Source organism: Lepidochelys olivacea (genome assembly GCF_965140295.1).
Source record: "Lepidochelys olivacea isolate rLepOli2 genome assembly, chromosome: 5".
Lineage (NCBI taxonomy): Eukaryota > Metazoa > Chordata > Testudines > Cheloniidae > Lepidochelys > Lepidochelys olivacea.
In genome coordinates, this window is record NC_140415.1 from 42,658,617 (window position 1) to 42,680,869 (window position 22,253).

Genomic DNA, 22,253 nt, shown 5'->3' on the forward strand with positions numbered 1-22,253 from the left:
GCTGTAGCAGTGTGGGTGTAAAGAGAGAAACGGCGAAGTGAACGTTACGCTGACCTATGTCAAGCCTTTTCTCGGCTACTGGATTTCCTTTGCATCCTTCGTTCCCCTCCCCCTCCTCTTCGCCCTCGCCTCTCTCGCTTCTACCTTCTCGTTCCGCCGCCGCTGCCGCTGCCGCTCCCCCTCCCCCTCCCCCTCCCCCTCCCCCTCCCTCGCGTGTTCCTCGCTCTCTCCCCCCCCCCACCCATGCTTCGCTCTCCCACTTCCCAGTTTCACGCAACGTAACTTGCTGAGGCCTCGCTCGCGGAGCGCAGTGATTGGCTGGGGATGGCCGCCCCTCTCGCGGCTCTGGCTCTGGATTGGCTGTGTCCCGCCGTCGCCGCTGGCACTCAGCCCCAGACTCGTTGTCTGGCTCGCCCCTCGCGGCCAGAGGGAGGGCGGATGAGAGAGAGGCGCGTCCGCCCTTCCCTCCCGGCGGCGCTGCAGAGTCTCCCGCTGGTTAGGCGGCGGTGCTGCTGCCGCCTCTTGTATCGCGGGTCCCCGGCGGCGTGGGCGGGAGGTGGCTCGGCTACTCGCGGTTCCCCTGCGGTCGCCCGGGCGTGGGGAGCGGGCAGAGGAAGGGGCAGGTGAGGAAGGAGCTTCTCGTTCTTCGCCTCGCGCCCCTGGCGGCGGTTGAGGGCGCGGGGCGGGCGGGGCTGGGCTGCATGCGGCAGTCGCTATAGGACAATAAAGCGGGCGGGGCGGGGCGGGTTCGGCGCGCGGAGCTGGCCTAGTGCGGGGAGAAGGCAGCCTGGGCTGGGCGGCAGGGGGCGGTGGCGGAGCGGGCCGGGCGCGGGGGGCTGCCGGGTGGGCGCTGCCGACTCGCCGTCTGTGGCTGTGCCCGGGGCAGGAAGTGACTCTTCAACTTCAGCGTCTCGGCCGGGGGAATGTGACTCGCCTGGGATCGGCCAGCTGCTGAAACCGGGATCGGGGGTGCCGAGAAGCCGGCGCTGCTTCCCCCCTGCCCCAGCCCTGCCTCCCGGCCGAGAGCGACTGCATCCGCTCGGCCCACGGGAAGAAAACTTGGTTGGATTTAAAATTCTCCTGGGGGTAGAAAGGAGCCCCGCTGGCGTGGGGTGAAAGACAGCCGCGATCAAAGGTAAGCGGTGCAGAGGAGGTTCGGTTAAGAAGCCTTGCGCCGAGGGGAGGGGAAAGGAAAGAGCTGGCGTTTCATTCTCATATCCTGTTTTTGGCCTTTATTTTGCTTGCTGGATTGTGTTGTCTGCCTGAAATAAGCACGAGTCTCCTTTTGTCTCTTCCAATGCTGTTTGTGTGAGTGGGATGGTTATTTCCATGGAGGTTGCAACAAGAATCTGGTGAGATCGAAAGTTTTTAAGCTCCTCAAACACAGAAGTTTCTTTGTTCAGCAGGATGAGGTATTGAAGTGAAACTACTTGGTTATGCGTTTGTGATTTTTTTTTTTTTTAATCGTTCTCTTCAGAAAAAGTTACTAAGTCTGGCAGCTTGTTCCCTTCTCTGTGAATAAGCACTTCGAAAGGGTGCTACTCTTAAGCGTTTTACTTGAAAGAAGTCCAGAGGTTTTGGAGATCACTATATTTACTATTTTTCTTTACTCTTTCTGGGTGTTGGTTCCTTTCCTCTGACCATCTGATATGTGCACCCTTTAAAAAGAAGTACTGGTCTTTTTTTTTTTTTTAAATGTTCATTTATTTCTTTGTAAATAAGGTTGCATTACTTTTTTTCTGCTCTTCAAGATGAAGAGTTTGACTATGTATTTAATTGAAGAAGAGTTAGTTTAATTTTTATTTTAATATCTGGGGCAGGATAACCAACACTTCATATAATACCTCTCCTTACAATATAAATTGATTTTTTTTTCATATGCAAGAAATATGTCCTAAATTTAGAACCTGTAGAAGATTATCCTGATAACATCTATGTAGAAGAAAGGATGGAAAACAGCGTACTTTAATGTGAGTTACTGTAAGGACTGATTCTAAACATTGATATGGTATAACTTTGGTTAAAAAATTGGTAACAAAATTTTAGTATTCATTGCTTTCGATAAGACTTCTCATCAAAATCTGTTTGTAGGGGTAAGAAGATGCACAAGCTCAATTCAATGTGATATCCTTAACAAGATGTTTTCAGTATTGCATAATTGTGACTAGTGCATGTTACTTTGTGTCTTGACTAGCTACATTGAACAAAAAACATATTTAACAAAGTTTCTACATGATGTATCACAACTTGGTTTAAGTTGCTTCAAAGAGGCAATTACCAGATGTTGATTACATTGGGGTTCCAAAACTACCTGTGCTGAGAGAGACACTTCCTCTCCCCCAACCCGCATTTATGTAGAAAATCATTTATAAGTATGCCTTTCCAAATAATGTATTAAAGGCCATAGCTTGGGACTGATTTGTGTTCCCCTTGGTAGAAGACAGTCTAAATTATTGTTCTTTTATAACAAATTGGATGGTGGTGTGTTTTCAGTTTTACTGATTGGATATGGTGTCTGATCAGTCTGGTATAGAAATATGGAACTGGCATGTCTGAGAAATGTGTGCATCTGACAGTCAAATAAGTTCACTTGTGTGTGAACTTTTTATACTTACTGTATATGTATCTGTGTATTTTTCAAGGAAGTAAAATATCCAATGATCCAGATCAGATAAATAACAGTAGGCAGTTTTGTGTAGATATGAAACAATTTATTCATCTAGCACAGACTGCTGTAGTAGTAGTAGTAGTAGTCTTTAGTGGAAAAATGACACATTTGTGTTGATACAAAATAGCTTTTTCAAGTGATAATGTACAAGTGATCAGGTTTATAATTTCTAGACTTCACAGGCAACAGAAAAGGTTATTCTTGGGCATCTGAAAGAACTAAACAAAACAGATGACACTGAACTTCATCTTCCTTATATGGTTTATGCTTGGCAGTAACATAATGAAGTCTAAACAGAGTAATCCTTTTACAAAGAATGATCCTTTCCAAAGCAGTGCTTCATTTCCAATAGTGACTAGGTTCTATGGGGGGTGGGGGGATGTAGTAACACATGACAAATTTAGTTGTAAACCACTGTATTCCTAATGGATGCAATTTTTGTTTCTTTTCAGACCTTTTGTTTTTCTGATGATGCACTAGATAATTTTCAGTGCCATGTAGAAGAAAAGATCCTTGTATTTTGGGGCTGCGACTTTTTAAACTACAGTTTTGTCACTGTGGTAGCTACAAGGCCCTTCTTAAATGATGAAAGTGCAGTTCACTGCAACTTACAGCTAGTGGTTATGACACAGAATGGCATTCATTTCATTAACATAGTTTAGTATTAATTAGATAATTTATTCTTTTTTGCAGCCAGCAGTGTTTGAGACTAAAAAATTACATGGTAGTCAAATCTTTAAATTGTCATTTTTGATTAATTCATTTTATAAAATATTAAACCTGCTGGGTGGGTTGTGTGACTGTATATATGCTAACTGGTATTGTTTCTGTGTTTTCAAAAATGTATTTGGTATCATATTGAAATCTTTTATCTTGGTGTGCTACTGCCACTTCCCCCCCACCTCAGTTGAGTTAAATATGTACAAACAAATATTGTCTTATAACATAGCTACTTAAAATTAAAATATCAAAAATATAATTATAGTGGTGTACAAAATCCAGCTGTGGGTAGTAGAATAGCCACAAGAACTTCCCTATTCATGTGTAAACACTTGTTATTTAAGTAGATATGTACAAATACTGTCTAATAGCATATCACATTCAAATAGAGCTGATTTAGGGACTTTTGGGGATGAAGAGCAATTTTCATTCAAGTATTCATAAAATGTGGTGGTGTGCAAACGTAAATGTATGGGTTTTTTTCTTTAATGGCATTCATGCATAGTGTATGGCTTTAAGGTAAATAGCAATATTGAACTCTTCCCATGGGCTCAGAATATATTTATTACTTTTTTAGCAAGTTTGGGGAAGTTTGATATGATTACTTCCACTCAATTTAATGTAAATTGAATTTTTTTCACCTTTACAACTTTAAACCATTATTAGTTTACCTTCTTCTCTTTGAAAGTGAAACACTTCAGAAGAGAAAAGTTCCCTCTACTCAATGTGATGGGCATACTTCTGTTATTTTAGTTTGCTTATTTTATTTTAGTTCTATTATTTTAGTTTCTATTATATTAGTTTAGGTTACTTATGAATCTCTTGTTGCTTTTTGAGAATATTTACATTTATGAGAATATAAAGTGTAGGCTCTTCAGTGAGTTTCCCTTCTGGAATAAACTAATACTTTTGAGGGAAGCTTTGACAGTTATGGGAGGGAAAGCTTTTCTTATTGACCTGAAAGTAGCTCATACCCATGAGAGCATACTACTGTTAGTACAGACAGCTAACGTAGGTGCTTACAGGTGACGTGTTTGATTAAAATATGTTCTGTGTGGAAATTGCTATAAACACAGAGGTTCAGATGGAGTAATGTTGATGTTTTTGCATGGTTAAAACAGTTGAATTGATGTTCAAGTGATGATGATACAGTACTTGTCACAATAGAATGTAAATATTCAAACACAAGCAGAGTGTTCGGTTTATTTATAAAATGTATTCTAAATGATTGTGGGGTTTTTTTTGTAGTATTTTTGGGATATCCTTTATCTCTATTTTTTGTGCAATGTTTTTGCTTAGCAGTTACCTACTATTCAGCAATGTAAAATGTTTGTTTTATGATCCTTGATCTTTTCATATAGCTGGTTTTAACACTCTTGGTCTTCATTTAATCTCTTGTATAGTTTTGTTTCTCTGGAGGTAGTGTAGAGGAATACTGTTTCAGCACTGAGTTGGTGTTTGCACTTTGCAGATATAGGATGTGTCCAAGGCTTTGTACAATTGAGAGAAAGAGGTCTAAATGGAACCAAACTTTGTTTTTAACTCTAACAGAACCATACTTCAGTTATGTTGGAGGACATCAGCATTGGAACGGGTTCTCAAATAAGCAAACTAATTTAATCTAGATCACATTTTCCTATTTATAATGTGGGTGCACAACTAGTTGAGGGACCATGCTGAAACAGTAGTTAGCAATGGTTCTCTGTCAAATAGGGAGGACACATCCTAATGTGGTCCTGCAGGAGTCAGTCCTGGGTCTGATGCTATTCAATGTTTTCATTAATAACTTGGATAATGAAGTGGAGAGTATGTTCATAAATTTGTGGATGACACCAAGTTAGGAGGGGTTGAAAGCACTTTGGATGGCAGGATTAGAATTCAAAACAACCTTGGAAAATTGTTGTCAGATGAAATTCAGTAAAGACAGGTTGAAGATACTGCATTTAGGAAGGAAAAATCAAATCCCCAACTACAAAATGGGGAATAACTGACCAGACAATAGTACAGTAGAAAAGAATATCGTGGTTATAGTGGATCACAAATTGAATATGATCCAACAATATGAAGCAATAACTAAAAAGGCTAGTGGTATTCTGTGGTATATTAACAAGAGTGTTGTCTGGAAGTTGTGGGAAGCAGTAGTCCTGCTCTACTCAGCATTGGTGGGACTTAGTTGCAGTACTGTGGCCAGTTCTGTGTGCCACACTTTTGAGAATTATGTGGACAGACTAGAGGGAGACCAGAAGGAGCAGCAAAAATTAGAAAAGTTTTAGAAAAACTGACCTATGAGGAAGGGTTAAAAAAAACTGGGCATGTTTAATGTTGAGTAAAGAAAGCTGTTGCGGGACCTGATAAGTCTTCAGGTGCGTTAAAGCTTGTTAGAAAGAGGAGGATGATCAATTGCTCTCTATGCCTACTGAAGGTAGGACTGCTTAATCTGCAGCAAGAGAAATTTTGGTTATGTATCAGGAAAAGCGTTTTGACTGGAAGGGTTGTTAAATACTGGATTTGGCTTCCAAGGGAGGTTGTAAAATCCCCATCAGTGGAGGCTTTGTCTAACCTGCTCTTCAGACACCTGTTGGGGATGGTCTAGGTATACTTGATCCTGCCTCAGTGCAGGGCGCTGGACTAAATGATTTCTTGAGGACTCTTCCAGCTAGGGCTGTCAAGCGATTAAAAAAATTCATGATTAATCGCAGTTTTAATTGCACTGTTAATAATAGAATACCATTTATTTAAATATTTTGGAATGTTTTTCTACATTTTTAAATATATTTATTTCAGTGACAACAGAGAATACAAAGTGTACAGTGCTCACTTTATATTTTTGATTACAAATATTTGCATTGTACAAAAATAAAATAGTATTTTTCAATTAACCTATCTAAGCACTGTAATGGAATCTCTTTATTATGACAGTGCAACTTAAAAATGTAGAATTTTTTTTTTACATAACTAAACTCAAAAATAAAATAATGTAAAACTTTAGAGCTTTCAAGTCTGTCCATTCAGTCCTACAAATCCACTCAGATGTGGTATGGAACATGCTTTCAGATGTCTTTTAAAAAGCAACAGTCTCTGATGGGGAAACTATAGAACCCCAACCACCAAAAGGAAAATCAATTTTCTGTTGGTGGCATCTGACCCATCATCAGCATGGAAGCATGTCCTCTGGAATGGTGGTCGAAGCATGAAGGGGCATATGAATATTTAGCATATCTGGCATGTAAATATCTTGTGATGCGGGTACAAAAGTGCGATAGGAACACCTGTTCTCATTTTCAGGTGATATTGTAAATAAGAATTACAGCATTATCTCCTGTAAATGTGAACAAACTTGTTTGTCTCAGTGGTTGGCTGAACAAGAAGTAGGACTGAGTGGACTTGTAGGCTCTAAAGTTTTACATTGTTTTATTTTTGAGTTATGTAAAAAAAAAATTCTACATTTGTAAGTTGCACTGTCACAATAATCTTGTCTTGTCTTTTGCAAACAGGTTCCCCTTTAAGTATACGCCTACAAAAGCAATTCAGTTTTTGTTGGAGAAAGCTGTTTATTTCTGAATAATCTGTATTTTAAAAAGTTAGAAATCCCATCCATCAATTAAAAGAAAAATAGGGTACAACCCCTGCCCTTGCTTTCCTGTCAAGTTTTATGACACACACTTACATATTCCCCGATGTTGTATGAAAGACTCTTGGGAGCAGGGGAACAGCAATATTGGCTGTACACAGAGTTGTGTCAAATGCACAAAGGAAACATGGGGGTAGGGCAGGAATAAAAATTATTTTCTAATTCCATTCAGCTTTCTTAGGTGCTTCTTGTAATAGTAGAAAGTAAAAGCGACTGTCATACAGCGGGTGCTGAATCTGGGGTGTGGTCCTAAATGGATTTCCTTTCCCCTCCCATGCCAGAAATTCCTCCAGCATAGAATATTCCCCTTGCTGGTATAGAGCCAACATAATGGAGCTATGCCACCACATCTTGTAGTCCCTGTCATAGTCATTTGCCAGGGGTGAGGAAGGATATGTGTCCTATGTGCTTTGGCTATTCTGGAATGCCAGACAGCACCATAGGGAGCTATTGCAGGCAGCACAAGTGGAATTTAACTGCTAGAAACAGCCAGAAAGGAAATATATTAAAAACATCTCTACTGAGCTGTTGAGTGTGCGCACGCGCTCTCTCTCTCTCAGGTCATATTACCTGTTTGAAGCAGACACTCCGGCTATATTTGTCTTTCTGCAGACTGTTAGGTGAACTCTGTTTGTATATTCACGCACGCACGCACTCTGAGTGCTAGCATTTAGTTTTAGTAACTGAAGTGGTTGTAATCTCGCTAACCATTGCAAGTCATTGAAATTAAAAATTCCTTTAATATTATCCTGCACAAATCAGTTACTCATTCGCATTTGAAGAGATCATCACCAGAATTCATGCTTTTGAGGGTCAGCTCTCCAGTGATACTCTAAGCTTTTTTTTTTTTTTTTTTTTAATCCCTACAGACAGCCATAGAGGAATGGCACAAGAGTCAGCCTTTCTGTTGGTCATCATGTGCCTGCCTCTGGAGTCTTCCAATCAGTTCTTTCTTGACTACGGTCAGTGTTGGAGCTTTCTGCAGGAGCTGTCTCTCTCTGATCTCTGCTCTAGCATTGTTTGATATCCTTTACTGTGCCACGCATTCTAGCAAGGGAAAATTTTATTAAAATTGTTGGGTGCTTTGGCTCACCTTTCCAGTAATGTTTTTAGCACCTTAGTGTGTTAGTCCTTTGCCTTTTGGGTGCGTATTTCAGCAGTTACGTAGTTTTGTGGTGCCTTGATGCTTACCCCTAGTGCTCTCGCACCTGCTTGTTGTACTACTTATTTTCAAGAAGTTATTAGTTTCCTAGCCCCTCAGAAGGAAAGAAGATTGCTCAGTTGCTTCAGGTCATGTCCATACAGCAAAACAACATCTGTAACAGACTAACACACATTGCATCATTTGCTTCAGTGTCTGATTTGGCGGCTGCTGTCACTCTGACTATTGAGACAACATGGGGAATGCCTCCAAACTCTCTTTGAGGCACCTCAGGGGGATTCTTATGAAGCTGCTCGGAGTTGCTTATAGGGCTTACCGTTGGAAGAATAGTCAGAGTTGACTAAGAAGGACAGTTGATTGCTTGAACTCTGGATTGGTACAAATCTAGCTTCCCTTGGTAGACCTGGAGGGATTGCCTTACTATCGAAGTATTTTACATTGTTTCCATTTCAGCCAAATGCTTTGACAAGCCTTGGCACTTGATATGGGTGGTACTGAGCTTCAGCTCATCTTGGCATCTGGTCTAGTGCCCATTAAGTCAGTGAAAAGACTCCAATTCCCCCCTGAAGTTAATGGGATCAGGCCTCTGAGATGGAGCCTTGATGGAAGAAGCTAAGATAGGAAGTATCAGGAGAGCCAGCGGATCTTTGCATTGCTGTCAAACCCCACAACTTCAGGAAGTTTCACAAGAAGGTTTATGGAATTCCCCAGGAATTTGTTCTTGTGCAACAAATGAAAATGATTCAGAAGACATAGTGTATGCTCAGTGATTGAGCTAACTTGTTCCTGATACTCTGAGGTTGCTTTGAAGACATCAGTAAACTCTGATGGGGGAGTGCTAGGAACTCTTGTTGCAATTAGAACACTCCTTATGCCAAGTTAAGTGCCTATATTACCAGGAGCAGACTCTCTGCAATTGTTTAGTTTCGGCACTGATGTTTCTTGTCTTACAAGTATTACCAAGGCAGCTATTTGTGCTTCCTGGGGTGCATACTGCTTTCCTACCCCAATCCTTCAATTGTTTAGGCAATTCCAGATATTTGGGGAGGGAAGGCTGGCTGAAGATAAGAATTGTGAGGGTTGCTGCCTGGAACCCAGAGAAGTTCCAGTGTAGAAAAATGTAGAAGTTAGAGTTCTGGTTGTCTTCTGAGACCAGAACTGAGAATCCTTGTGGAGCTTATACCTTCTAAGCCAGGTGGGCAAACTATGGCCCGTGGGCCAGATCCAGCCCATCAGGGTTTTGGATCTGGCCCATGGCATTGCCATCCCCATGGCATTGCGGGGCTAAGGCAGGCTCCCTGTGTGCCCTGGCCCTGTATCTCTCTCCCGGAAGTGGCCAGTGGCACTTCTCTGCAACGCCTGGGGAAGGAAGGGGGCAGACGGCTGCGCGCGCTGCCCTCGGCCAGGAACGGGGAATCATGGCCAATGGGAGCTTTGGGGGGAGCTACCTGCAGGTGAGGGTAGCACGCAGAGCCCTCTAGCCCCTGTCACCCAGGGGCTGCAGGGACATGGTGCCAGCCACTTCCAGGAGTGGCGCAGAGCCTGGGCAGGCAGGGAGCCTGCCTTAACCGCGCTGCTGCCACCCCAGAGTTGCTCAAGATAAGCAGCGCCGGGCCGGAGCCTGCACTCCAAACCTCTCCTGTACCCTGCACCCCAACCTGCTGCCCTGAGCCCCCTGCCACACCTCGCACCCCTCCTGCAACCCAACCCAATGCCCAGGCTCTACGTTCATGGTCCTACATGCAATTTCCCCACCGAGATGTGGACCTCGGGCCAAATAGTTTGCCCACCCCTGTTCTAAGCAGTAACTTTCCTCCTTTATGTAGCAAATTGCTGTAAAATAGAAACTACAACTCATTTAAATCACCCAGAAGATGGGAGGGAAGCTTTAACTTGAAACTTAATTTCAGGAAACATTTACATCCAAACTGATGCGATTAAACTAGTGGGAATTATAGGCATAACTTTTCTTTTGAAAACTTCTATGCAAATTTTGGTTCTGATCCTGCAAGTTCTTATGCATGTAGTTAAAATTACTCATATGCATAAATGTTTGCAGGATCAGGGCCTGTATTTTAACTAATGATAACAATAATACCTAGCTCTTAAAATGCAGCGTTGTTGTATCCATGTTGGTACCAGGATGTTAGAGAGACAAAGTGGACAGAAGTTGGTCCAATAAAAGATACTACCTCATGCACTTCTGTGGCTCTTAATAGTAAGTCAGGGTGGGTTTGGTAGCATACCAATCTAAGGCTTTCATGGAAAAATGCTCAAAGTACAGGATATAGTATGCAGATACAAAATTTGCATTGTCCTCTTTCTCACTGCAGTACACTTAATGGGTCACAAGCAAAGATGTTGATAAGCTGTTGCAAACAGAAGTAAAAGTAACTGCAGTAAACCAATGGTGGTTCAGAATGCTGGCCTGCCATCTAGCATTGGATGCTTATAGGAGGATATACCCAAATGAGTACTTCTGGTCACAACTTTTCTTACAGGACTATACCATAGATACAGGTTGTTAGAACTCAGGGTGTCAAGTCTTGGGTTGTCTTGAATTTTTAATTTTCACACTAAATGTAATACATCTCTGTGACCTGGAGCATCCAGTCATCTTATAATGGGTTATTGCAATGGTGGTTCATCGGCTGGCTATAAGGAGGGTCTTAAGTAAAAGAGAGTGACACTCAGTAGGACTTGCTTTAGACTAGTGTTCACCTCCTTCTCCCCTAAACAACTGTTCCATTTCTTCTTTTTATTGGGTAGAGTATTGAAAACAAACATCTGAAAAAAATTCTGGGTTTTTTGTAAGTCTCCCCTCCTCCTCCAAATCTATTTTACAGTGATGGGGAAAAATAACTTTTTAATATTGCAAAACACCTTGTTCTGTAGGACGTTAATAGGAAGTAATATGTGTTGGATATATGGATACCTTTTTAAGTTTTCTAGTTACAGAATGTTAAAATGTCACTGCTTGTGTGTTTCAATTTTAAAAGGAAAAAAATACAAAAACCCAAGAACCCTGAACTTTGAGTCTGATAGACAAGATCAGAAGTGTAAATACAGGAGAAATAGCTAACAGAATGTTCAGTTATCTCTTTCTCTAGTACATTACCTTTTTGCGTAATTCATTGAACAAAGAGAGGCAGTTTTTGAATGCTTTTTTTGGTTAACTTTCATGGAATCATGCTGTCAGAATTATTTTAAATTAGAAAGTCCTGCTTTTTCTCAGGATTGTTCTTAACACAGACTTTTTCAGTTCATAAGCATATAGTATCAAACTATTCTGAAACAACAGAACATTTAAAAACAACAGCAATAAAAAAGGAACGATTAGAAAAGCCAAATAGCTCTAGGAACTGCAGAGATGCTAACTATTCTAATCCTTCCCTCTCTCAATCTGTCCCAAAAGAGTTGAGCTGCAACCATTCCCAGCAACCAGAATTATGGTCCCAGCTTTGTCCTGAACTAAAACACATTGGCATAGGACCACTGAGCCAGTACCACCTTATTCCTGTCTGTCTCTATTACCCTACCATTTGTGTGTACCTTGTTGCATTCCCCTACTACTTCTGAGGAAAATAACATTTGTGCTACTGCATTTGTTTTCCTTAGCAGTGTGAAACTGCTGAGACTCATGCAATTCATACTGCTTCTGTGGGAGATATGTGGTGAAATAGGAATATTGTTCTGTAGGATTTTTCCTGCTTTAATCTTAAACAGGAGAGAGAAATCCTCTATTTCTCTCTGACCTTACATTTAAGGAATAATAATGAGGATTGGTGGTATTGCAGTAGCAGGCAGTGGCAACCTAAGTGAAGGATTATGCCCCCATTGCTGGAGAAAGTGGAAGGCAGTAGTGAGATGATTGCGAGTTCGTTAAACACTCTTCTGCCTCCCTCCCCATTCACTTCAATAGTGAAACGTGAAAAACTTTGGCTAAGTATCAGACAAAAACTACCAAGTAAATTCCTTGGGGTTGATCAGTTTTTGCTCTCACTAGTGAACACCTATTTAAACACTGGCTTCAGTTGGACTCCTCACACAAGTAGATATTTACCAATGTGATTCAACAGTGCTGAGATTGGACCCCTTATATGAAATGTTTAACCCTGTAAGAACCTGTAGATATGACTGACTTCCTTTGCAGAGGATTTTCAATGAAAATAATTTTTAAAATAGAAATTTTGTGAAACAGAGCATACCATAAATTGGTGTCGTTTACTGCTTGATTCTGAGTCTGCAAATCTCTCTGCTCCTCTCCCCTTCCCCTATTCCCCTGTTTGTTCTCTCCAGTTGTTTGCTGTTATGGTACCTTACCCCTTTTCTAGACCATTGCTTGTTCAGCAGTCTGAGAGAAGTTGTGGAGCAGACTTAAAATTAATTAGACATCTCCTGCCTAGAGACTATGAAAGTTGAAGCCCCAAAATTACATCCTGAATGGAATCCCAGCACTCTTCCCCTCTTTTTGGTGAGTGGGAGTTAGGCTTCTTACTGGAGTATTTTTGTATTTGCTTTTGGGTAGTAGATATCTAGCTAAATAACACAAGCCCTGCACAGAATAGAATAAAAGTAATCGTAGTTGGAGTACTATAGAAATAGAATTGAAACAAAGATTAATTTTAGATTTCTGACAAAGAATGGTAGTGGAGATAGATATCTGAAACTTAGGTAACATTAAATATCTAAACCCCTGTACAGACATGTCAATGTGTCTTTCACTTCCAGTAATGAGCAGGTGAGGGCAGAACTGAAGGCTGCTGCAAATTCTTTTTCCTGTAATTTGTTCTCTCCCTCAACTTCACTACTTACACTCAAAAAGGAGGGGTAGACAGACGTGTGATCATGGTTGCACAGGCATCTAGGAAACTGATTCTCAGTTTCAGATCATCTCACCTAATGAATAACATGTTTTGGTATTGTAGAAAAACTAAACATACCAATATTATTTAAATTCTGCTGCTTGTGACTGACAACATTAAGATCAAAACTTTTAAAAATGTTTTTTTTATTAAGATTCAAAATCCCTGTTTAGGCTCCTAAACAAATGGTGGACTGACTTTAAAAAGGACTGAGTATCCTGTAATGACCATTGACTTGCAGGCACACAGTAGCCCACCCTTATTGTAGGTGCCTTTTAAAAAAAAAAAAAACCCAAGAAACTGAAAACTTAAGTGGACTAAAAATATCTATCTCTGAATATTAAATATTTATTGGTGGAAACCAGGGATATGGAAGCCGATATTAATGTAGAAATTGGGAAGATGAACTGGCCCATGACTTTTTCGGAAGTCAGTGGCGTTTCCCTTGAACTAGGACTAAAATACAGTAAACAAATATTTATTAAATAAACATTTAAAGGGACTTGTTATAGTTTTCTTCACAAAGGAAGTTTTTGTATTACCATGCAGTTTTTCTGTCGTAGCCAGCATGTCTGCTTAATGGTTGATTTCCATAAGTAGTGGTATCTTTTTCTGCTCTGTATAAAGAGAAAAATATTAGGCCTCTGGAAACCAACATCTAATAATTTTGTTACAAATATATTCTGAGAACCAAATTATTCTAACACCAAAACTGCCTATTGCAGCAGAAAACATGACTTCTATAGCTCTTCATATTGCTTCCTGACCTGAAGAGTGCAAAACAAACTGAAGAAAAAATAACTTTGCACAACTGTATCAGATATAACTAACAAGAATGACTTTTTTATGTTCTACCACAATTCTAACCTCCCTTCCTCCAGAAGTGAGAGAGACCATAAGTAGATAAACATTAAGCAGATTTAGTGAGAGTAAAGCTAAGTGAACATGGGGAAAGCAAATACTGGAACACATGGTGACTCACTATATGGCTATCCAAGCAAATGTATGGGAAGAGGCCACATTGGAACCAGTCTTCAAAGCAAACAGACTAATCCTCCATAAACTGCTATAAAAAGCTAGTCATATGGACCAGGAGGTATGTATCAATTAATGTAGAGGAAGCTAGGAAATAAATTAGAACAGGACATATGCTTTATCTCTAAGTTGTAGTTGCTGGCATTTTTGTCAAAGATTAACCTTTCTTTTGGTTTCCCAAAAATATTATTGAATTGGTATGTGAAATAATCATCAAATTAGATGCATAAAATCTTTTATTGATACACACATTATATGAAAAGAAAAGGAGGACTTGTGGCACCTTAGAGACTAACAAATTTATTTGAGCGTAAGCTTTCGTGAGCTACAGCTCACTTCATCGGACGAGCTGTAACACAAAAGCTTACGCTCAAATAAATTTGTTAGCCTCTAAGGTGCCACAAGTCCTCCTTTTCTTTTTGCGGATACAGACTAACATGGTTGCTACGCTGAAACATATTCTATAATGTACATAGATTTCTTACAACTTGCTTCCTACATACTGTGTGTGTACGTGTACGCGCACACACACACACTATAATATATATAATATCTCACTGAGATTCTCCAAGTGCTTTCCTTAGCACCTGACTCTAGAGCTTCTCTCCTTAGTATTTAATAATCGAGCATCATATATGAAGCTGTAAGAATGCTGAAATGTATTTCAGTTTCCATTGTAAGATGGATCTTCTCATTTCTAGTTTTACATTTTTGTACTGAGCTCACATAAAATTAACAGAAAAGGTACTCCGTGTGAATAACAAATTCTTTCCTTATAGTTCTTTGATAAGGAAGAACTTGCGGTTAAGAAGGAATGTTGAAAATTACAATAGTAAAAGATAGAATGACAGATGATCTCTGCTATGCAAAGCTGAGACAAACAAGTTGAAACTATATTACCTAGGATAAATGGGTCTGCTGTCATGGGGGTATAAGGTAGAATTACATACTGTAGGTTGCAGTGATAATATCCTCTAGTCTAGGTCCAAGGACAGTATCATGGTGAAAATCCTAGTCATATGTGTTCTTTCCCTTATCTCTAGGATTCCTTTTAGTGTGTTGTGCTGCATCTTGCTTGGGGGGGTTCATTTTTTTTTTAGTATTGGCATCTGGGTGGTAGATGTTTGATTAAATTTGAATTCCTAGCATTCCTTCTCTCACCCTGGCTGCTGAAAGGAAAAGGAGCTTTTCTCCCCCTTCCTTATCCCTCCACACCTTGACCTTCTGGATCATTTTAGGGGATGGTGTCTGCTAGTCTACACTTCCTCTTGGCTAAGCCCAATTTGTGTATCTGGTGCTCTTTTTTCTCCAGATTCCATGAAGTGGCTCTTATGGGAGCCCATTTAATTAATTTCTGGGTTCAGAGTTTGCTGTTTTCCACCATACTATTAACCAGATTGTTTCTCCTTCTTGATTCTGTGTTAAAGATGCAATGTGTCTTAAAGATGTTTTGGGCAATGGGTCCACTACCCACAATTCCATTCATTTGATTTGACTTACTGAATCTTTTTCACTATACTAGTTTTAGCTAGAAATTCTTGGACTTTTTTTAAACCTGTAATCCAGTATCTTTCCATTCCCAGGTATCCTCCAGATGGAGTAGTCAATACTTTGTCCTCGTTGTCTTTGAGGTTCATGTGAATCTGGGGGAGATGCAGGGAAATGCTTGCTTGTGGCTTTTTGTTTGTCTATTCTAACTGTCACTCCAAATGATGTGGCAGGAATTAGTAATTGCAGAGATTAATATGACTTTCATGGGAAGATGTGACAGGGGCCAGAGCAAAAACTCTGACAGGCAGCATCTTTGTAGTTTTTGTAGTACTTGCAGCTACTCTTAGTTAACTTAAACTTATTGGAGTTGAGGTTCTCCCCCCTTCCCCCCCCATATGTAAGGATAGATTGTAATATGTGCACAAAGCGTTGCGTAAATGCTAATAATAGAAAATAAGTCACCAATCACTTCTTTAGTACTTTCTGAAATATTACTTGTTTCCTAAAATTTTGCACTAAACTGATGCACTGCAGATAAATTAAAATTATCTTCCGGTAATGTGGATTTACGTGGAAAATCCACTTAATAGATGAGAAGTTTTCTTGAAGTATCAATTTAAAAGTGCAGTTTTAACAATACAGCTTACTTTGAATATCTGCTGCAGATCATTGCATAATTTAAGGAGTGGTTTCTTGGTGGTTCTGTACAGTGCAGTATCAATATTATGAACCCATTTCTCTTCTGTGATGCCAAAATATATTAAATAATTGAAGAAGCAACATGTGTAGAAAGAATAAAAATGGTACATTCCTATGCAAAACAGAGTAGTATTCTGTATTTTAGTGTTAAAAATAAAATCTGATTTCTTTCCCCTAATTCTAAAGAATAGCATTAAATGAAGGACTTGTTAAGCAGCATTTTCAACACTTAGTACTTATTGACTTACACTTAGCAGTCTTCTCTTCTGTGTTTTCTTCCTGCTTCCTTTTCCTTTTTTATAACCTGTGCGTCAGAGTAACTTAATTTTTTTATTTATTAATTTTTTTGGGTGGCTGATGAAACCTCTATGGTTATCTTGAAGCTGAATCTCGGTATGTATTCCATTTAGAATTACATTTCACTTGTGAGGGAAACACTAACTTGATGTCTACATATGTTTGCGTGGAGAGTAGATCTATCAATATGTGAGGTAGATGGATAGATAAATATTTATGCAGAATATGTATTTAACAGTGATACCATTAAAAGTGTTTGGTAACAGATGTCATCTTTTAACAGTAGCAGAAAACACTTTTTCTTTCTTCAGTGCAAAAATCCCCACCCAAAAAATCCAGAGTTATTACAAATATGAATTTGCAGAAAAGGACATTTCTCTCTGCCCAGGAAACTCTGCAGTTCCGAACAGGCTGTCAAGGCAGTAAGTAGTAATCATATCCCCAAGAAGGGTATAGTACAATTTTATTATAATGGAGAAACAAGCCCAGGGCAAGATTCTTACATTATACTTGAAAGTGAAGTTGTATTTGAACTAAGGGACAGTCATTCTTTGATTCCTCTTAATTGGAAGGTGATACTATAAAAACTACATTGACAGGAAAAAACATGTTTTTGGAAGCTGTAATTTCAACATTTTTTCAGTTAGTCATTTTACCATAACTTGTGTAGCTTTGAAAGTGAAATGTATTAGACTCTTTAAATAAATTAAAAAAAAAAAAAAAGCGCTGTGAAGTGACCAGTGGACAGAAAACTTTTTACTTTGACAGTTTCTTCTTTTCACCTTCTCCTTGTTCATCCCTCCAACCATTCAGGCGAGGCATATGGAAGTATGAAGGTACATTTAATGTCCACTGCAAGTTAACTCACCAAGAGCAAGTACAGGTTCCCCCAATGACATTTCTCCTTTGTCTAAGTAGAGCAGGTAGTGTGGCTGTGTGAAAGAGGATCTAGTTGGAGAGGTCAGTTCTGTTCCTTGTAGCAGTGGAGAAGTGGGTGCCTTCATGTTAGTCCTAGATAGAGTAACACAGTGATTTGAGGGCTGGCCAGGGCAGAGACCATAGGGATCAGTATTTCCATAGATTACAAGTGGATCATGGGGACTGGAATAGCAGTGGTAGATGGCAATGCAGCCCTGCCCCCCTGTATCTGAGGTGGTGATGGGGTGTGTGTGTAGGGGGGTGTTGGTATTTCTACTATGTCTTTAACATGACTATGTTCATGACAGTTATGCCACCAGAGCAGACTGTGGATGTGCTTCCAATCTGAAGAAAATTCTGCGCTGAATTCCTTATGTCCTGGTCCTCTGACCAGATGGCTTCATACCTTTCCTGGAACTGCAGCAGTCATCCATGGCTGAGATGTTTTATTTTGTCTGGTCTGGGTCTGCTTTAGATTAGTCCTTGAATAAACTCTAGGAATTATTTGCAGGAAAATGGAAGAGCTGCCCTCATAGCTTTTTGCACCAACCCTTCAATGTGGGGTCTGTTTGTGTTCCATGCACCAAGTTTCCCTGCACTAGTTGAATGCAGAGATGTTGCACGGCTGCTGTTAACCAGAAGCATAGCCGAACTGCGTGACTGTACCATGTTTCAGTCCTGCTTGCCTTTTCTGACTGGGCACTGAAAGCTGATTTTATTTGGTATCTGAGAGGAATTGTAGGAAGAGCCAGAGGAGGAAGGATGTAGGAGATTTCCCCCTTACACACAAGTACTTCCTGTGCTGTTTGATATTCTGCCTCTGCGTCATCTTAAAAAGGTCTTCAGGTGCACCCTTCCAAGAATCTGTGGTCTCCCGTGGTCTTCACCTCATGTTATCCAGAGACATGTTTTTTATCCTTTCCAGAGGGGATTCCTTTCTCTCTGCCCCATCTCCTCTCACCTCCTCTCTTTCAGTGTTACCTAAGAAGGTCCCCTGAAAAATGCATTTGTTTAGTCTCTCATGGTATGTAACATTACTCCCACAAATGAGGTGGAAGATAAGGAGGAATTGGGTCTTCCTATCTTTCTCCAAGACAACTACAAAGGAGGTGCTACTTGTGGATCCTTCTCTCATTATGGTGGTCACAGCTGGGTAAGCATCACCTGTTTCTGTTATACACTCTGTGAAGAAAGCCCTTCAAATCTAAAGGCTAGACTTTACTTCCAGGATTCCTGAAGCTTTCTTCCTAAAGTAGGCTTAGTAGTGATTTTGCATTCCAAACACGCTCTTGAATTCTGACATCTCCCCCTTAGGTCTGTTAGGCACAGACCAAGAGTGCCATACAGAAAATTTGCCGTTTATGCATCATACTAGTTATGACCTAGGGCTTTGCTGCTCAAGTTTATGGTTTTATGTGGTAAGTATAAATGAGGTTGAGCGTGTGTGTGTGTTTCACTGGGAGATTTGTGTTGACTTGTACTGTTGGCAAATGGGTGTGTGCTTTGTTAAGGGACTGTCTGTGTTTGAGATTGTTGTGGTATTGTGTGGATGGTTATGAAGAATTGTGGGTCTTAGGCCATCTAATCCACCATCTGGGCAATCTCCCTCATACAACCAATGAGATTGTTGCATCCAAAACAGTTGTACAGTAATGGTGGTGGTTGGGTGAGTTACCACTGATCTCTACAATAGTTTAGAACTCCTGGCGTGCCATAGATACATGCCTTACTGTTTTTTGTTTTTTTTTTTGTTTTTTTTTTTTTAATCTGTGTAATAAGATTCCACGATAGTCACACTGTGTGGTACTCTGAAGCCTAGAAGGTCTGTTGAATCAGCATGAAGCAATGGAAACGGCTATAAGCATGATTTGAGAGCTCTTTTTGTGTTCAGAAAGCTTCATCTTCCAAATGAGTTGCTTCTACATCCCGAGCACCTCATATGTGGTTTATCATATCAGTTGGCCCTTTCTCAGCTTCCTTAATCCTTTCAGGATTGGCGTAGGGTGAACGCCCTGTCACACCATCCATTTTGACTCTGAACTATACTTGTGTGTACAGCTATAATAAGGGCATGTATCTGTCATGTCAAGAGTCTATCACCATTGTGATATCAGAGTTAGCTCAACTAATCACCACTCTTAGTCTATAGCTAATATGTATGCAGCAGTTTCATTGGTTGTATGAGGAAGACTACATGGATGGTGAATTACTTCGCCCAACTGCCACATCATGTGACAGCACAGGCTTTCAGCTACTGGTATATAAATGTGACTTGATAGATTTTAAATTCTTGAGGTCAGGATGTGTGCTCTCAGTTTGTGGATGATACCTAAAATTTTGTGGCTGCTACTGGAAACTTGGCCTTCTGTTTTCCCCCCCATTCCTTTGGAACCCTCAAAAGGGACCATGTGATGCAGATCCTAAAATATTTTATCCACATTGGGGTGTGTGATCATTTCAAATTTGCAGGAGCAAACTGAGGGGCCAAAGGTTTATGCAAGAAACTACATAGGCCAAGAGGTCTGGGGAAGGGTGCGGAGAGAACATGTGGCCTGTTTTGAACTTAAAGTGGCTGAACCAGTTTGAAATATCAGAAGTTCAGGATGTAGCCTCTCCATTCAATTTTAGTAGCCATGAGCGAGAGGACTTCATAGCTTTAGTTAACTTGAAAAAATGATTGTTCAAACATGCTTGCCTGCCATAGGCATACGAGTGTCCTCTCTTGACCTGGTTCTGTGGGCCAAACTTTACTTCAGATTTTTCCAGCACTCTTTGCTACTAACAGGGGAGAACTTAAGCATTCGTATACAACAACTCCAAGATCTGGCCTTTTCCCTCCATACCGAGGGCTAAAATTCTCATCTGACCCCTCACCATTTCATGTCTGGACTAGTGCAACTGCTTCCTTTCTGGCCTGTCCTGCTGCAGCATTCCCCTTAAAGTCCATTGAAAATACTTCTGCTCAGATCCTCTTTGTGGTTTGTTGGTCTGGCCACATCAAATCCCTCTTTGAGTCCCTTCAATGCCTCTCCCTTCACCTCTACATCAAGCATAGGCATTTTGTCTTTATTTCTAGCCCTTCATAATTTAGCCCCACCCTATGTAGCTGATATAATTGACAGTCAGGGTTTAATGCTTTGTTTAAAATGATTTAGTTATCTACATTTGGCATCTTTAATTTGGCTGGGTACGGTTCATCCTTGTATATCCCAATCTCGGCTGTGTCTTCAGCCTGGGTATTTCTGATTTTCCTTCTCTCCATCTTTCCAGGACATTGCTAGTCTGACCTAGAGTCTGCACTGGCAGACAAGCATGCCATGGAAAAACAATTCACCTATTCTTGTGTGGCACCCTCCAAGGATATCACATCAGGCATGTATAAAGCAATTTTTAGGTGGAAGCTGTAGGCAGCACATGACACTTTTCACTTTAAAATGTCAACTGGAGGCCAGCTACTGGGAGGCTTAGAAGAGGTAGGACACTTAAGGGGTTGGAAACTTCCCATGCAGAAGAGAAGCCTGCCTATTTGACAGAGAAGCTGGCTCCACTCAGAACTGCCATTAGTTCCTCCACACTGCAGAAAACAACTTATTGATAGCTTATTACTAAGGCTTCATGTAAGAAAATGGATTTAACACTGGAAGTTAGGCTGCAGACTGCCATAAATATCAGGGATTCATTCCCGTATAGCATCTGCGTGTTTTTTCTGGTGGAACTGCTGTATCACAATGTTTTGTCTACTATTTCAGAGTAACAGCCGTGTTAGTCTGTATTCGCAAAAAGAAAAGGAGTACTTGTGGCACCTTAGAGACTAACCAATTTATTTGAGCATGAGCTTTCGTGAGCTACAGCTCACTTCATCGGATGCATACCGTGGAAACTGCAGCAGACTTTATATACACACAGATCATGAAACAATACCTCCTCCCACCCCACTGTCCTGCTGGTAATAGTTTAGATAAACTATTACCAGCAGGACAGTGGGGTGGGAGGAGGTATTGTTTCATGATCTGTGTGTATATAATGTCTGCTGCAGTTTCCACGGTATGCATCCGATGAAGTGAGCTGTAGCTCACGAAAGCTCATGCTCAAATAAATTGGTTAGTCTCTAAGGTGCCACAAGTACTCCTTTTCTTTTTGTCTACTATTGTTACAGTAGCATCAAAGATAAGGATTTTTTTCTTTAACACTAATCTTCCAGTTAAGTAGTTTTTTGTGTTTGTCAGCACTCTTGTGTAAAGTCAGTAAATTTTTCTCCCTTGCATAGTCAGTTAGCTAGTCAGTTCCCCTGTTTTACAAAACAGGAGAAAAAAGATGCTTAAAAAAAGAACATGGGAACTGAGAGCCCACAGAAGGACTCCTGGGCACATACAGTAACTGAAACTTCTTTTAACCTTTTAAAAAATACTGTCTAGTTGAGATTTCTATCACAAAATGTAATCTTTGCTTTGATCTTGTATTAATAGCAATTTTAAGAAAAAAATAAATCAACCTGAAAAAGTTCTTATAACAAACTATTTTTAGCAGTTTTATCTTAAGATGTTTTTGCTTTTTGTTGTTGAAATTGTAAGTTTTTGGGGTATTTCCTTGTAGGTATACACTTAACAGAAATTATCCGTTTTATGGTAACTTTAAAATATCTCCCCCCTCCTAAAAATTCAAAAAATGTTTTCTGCCATATAGTCTACTGTATGTTGCAAAAATATGAACAGCTTTTTCTTAGCATGGGTGTCTTCAAGTTAAGAAGACCACATCCTGTAAATAGCT

General features: G+C 40.3%; 1 protein-coding gene across 7 annotated transcripts in view; it reads left to right on the forward strand.

The window, feature by feature from the left end:
* Window positions 1-288: 288 nt before the first annotated feature.
* The window catches only part of ERBIN (erbb2 interacting protein), a 235,152-nt gene continuing 213,187 nt past the window's right edge, over window positions 289-22,253 (forward strand). For 2 of the 7 annotated variants that reach the window (XM_084629519.1, XM_084629518.1), the window contains exons 1-2: window positions 289-623; window positions 887-1,135. The gene's annotated coding sequence lies outside the window, so the exon portion shown is untranslated. Of the gene's footprint in view, window positions 624-886; window positions 1,136-1,934; window positions 1,971-7,960; window positions 7,982-22,253 lie in introns of those variants that run through there. The other 5 variants (XM_084629521.1, XM_084629523.1, XM_084629524.1 and 2 more) reach the window with 4 other exon arrangements.